The sequence below is a fragment of the Echinops telfairi genome, unplaced genomic scaffold, assembly GCF_000313985.2.
Source record: "Echinops telfairi isolate 266 unplaced genomic scaffold, ASM31398v2 ScPeMD7_7424;HRSCAF=8462, whole genome shotgun sequence".
In the NCBI taxonomy this organism is placed as follows: domain Eukaryota; kingdom Metazoa; phylum Chordata; class Mammalia; order Afrosoricida; family Tenrecidae; genus Echinops; species Echinops telfairi.
Window position 1 is genome coordinate 17,649,770 of NW_022111324.1, and position 2,466 is coordinate 17,652,235.

Here is a 2,466-nt window from a genome sequence, read left to right on the forward strand (position 1 = left end):
GGCATAGGAACTACTAGGAGAATAGGGCCTGACTGGGCAGTGTTGGGTTCTATTGTGCACAGAGTCACTATGGGTTGGGCCCAACTTGCTGGCACCTACAATGACAACAACCAGGAAGCGTGTCATCATAGTCAGCCTGTTGTCCCAAATGTGTCTCTGGAGAAGAACGGGTGTGGAGGACTTTTGCAACTATTTTCTTAGATGCACACTATTGGGATTTCAACAACTCTCATAGCATCCCTGTCATGGTCCTCTTCATTCATTGAATTATAGGTTAACTATTTCACTGTCCTCATAACACCGCATGCTTGGTGACGGCAAACCAGTTTGACTCATCACAGCACTGTCAGCATGGTGTCTGGCATACAGCCAGCAGGCAACACTCACATTGTATTATCCAATTATTTTGAGGTGACAGAAAAGAAGACGTGGCTCACAAGTATATAGCAATAAGTTTGTACTTTGCTCTAAAATATCTGATTTTTAAAAAAATCAGGATAGTAGGCTACATGGTCTATCAATTTGGAATTTAAAATCTTAACAATCTTCAGTGGGTCCAATTCCGTGAGTTAAATAATTGAAAGACACGGGGTCAACAGCCACACACCCAACACTTATTAACAGCTTCTTTTATTACTTAGTTGATTATTCCATTTTGTTTTCATAATCGTACAATGATGCTCTTTTAAACAATACTGTTATACCTGAAGTTGGTCACATGATATTGTCTTCCTTCTATAGTAATAGTAATGTGTTGTGTTGTTTTTCCCCCCAACTTATTTCACACTTAGTTTTTTAATAGAACATTTGAATATCCAGAAGGGTGGTTAACAAAAATAATGAACAGACCAAACTCCATGAGAAACAATTGCACACTCAGTTAAAGGTCTAATGCTATTATAATGGTTCATGTACATTCAAGCAGAAACACCAGAGGTCTCCTGGGAGACCTGTGGCTGGGAGAGAGCTGGTGGATATAAGGGACTCCCTTACGATCTGTTTGGCAGCTTGCAAGCGTGAGGTTTAATACTGACTGAGCACCATCATCTCTTATAGTCAGGATGGGTTCCTCCAGGCAAGCTTTGGGTGATGTCAGGGAGTATCTTCCCAGAATCAAACCTTCCAGTTGATTATACAACAAGTCCACAGCTATCATCTACCACATTCATATTGGTTCCCTTTTTAACCCCGAAGTAAAGGGGCCCAGTCATGAGTTGGGATGCGTAACGGTGCACACAAACGCAGGAAGAAGACCACAAGTGGAAGCTGTGGAAGAAAGAGGATCATAAGGTAGGATCATGGGCCCATAAAGGACAAAGGGTCGCCGGAATGACAAAGGTGGGATGACCAGGGGATGGAGGAACCTGAAAGCCTGGGGAGAACAGAGGAAGAGAGTCTGCCTATGATCCAAACAGGAGGAGGAAAAGAGGGGTGACACGCTCTGGCCCCTCAACTCCCATCTCCCTCACTGCTGGGGCAGGAGATAGCAGCAGCCTCGCCATCGTTCCACTCTGTGTCAGGCCTTGACTAAAAGGATGACAAAACCATAGGAGCAGCCACTGTTGGCCCGGCCCAATGGGTCACCAACTGCCTATACCATGCGCATCCCTGTCAGTGGCGAGGTGCAGCCGGAGAATGTGTCCCTTGAGGCATTTTAACGGTAGCTCCTGCATTGACCAGGGGCTGGGAAGCTCCGTTTACTGCTTGCCTTGGCTGCAAGTGGAGCGATATCTGTCAGGCAGGTGCACTGGAGCATCCACCATAAATCTTTCAACTAGGCAGAGAGGGAAGGGAGCCCACCTGGGCTGTCCGCCTAGGGCTGACACCTGTGGAAAGTTATCACAGATGTCACTCTCAGTCACCAGGAGGGAGGACTGAGCTGGTGGTCCCTAAGCATGCTCCAGCTCCAGAAGGGAAAGGTGCATTTTGGTGCCCCCACCCCCCCTCCTCCCACTGTCCCATGGGCACATCTCTGCCATGGACGCTTGGGGAAAGTAACCCTCTCTGGGGCACACTCCCTTGTGAGCTAGCTGGAACAGCTGCACAGCACAGGCACTGGCGCAAAGCACACTGAGGCTAGTAGAATGGTGAAAGCCCTGGGCTCTGCTGTCTAACGGCCTGAATTCCTACCTGGGCTCTGGTGTGCAGGGCATGAGGGATCTGGGGTAAGTGGCATAACTTCTCTTCACCTCAGTTTCCTCTTCTCAGAAATAGATAGGAGAAGAGCACTCCTGTTGCGGGATTGTTGAGAGAAAGAAATGGTGTATTTACATACAGTGCTCACAGCAGTGCCGGGCACAGTATGCACTCAGTATAGGCGATCTATCCTTATTAATCATTGAAAAGACTACATAGCGCAGTAACTGGCCTTATGGACCCATGCTTTGCTTCTGACTTTTCTCAGCTTCTTCCAAGAGGAGCACTGATCAGAAGCAGAAGGAGCTGCAAACACAAGCTCTGGTCTCT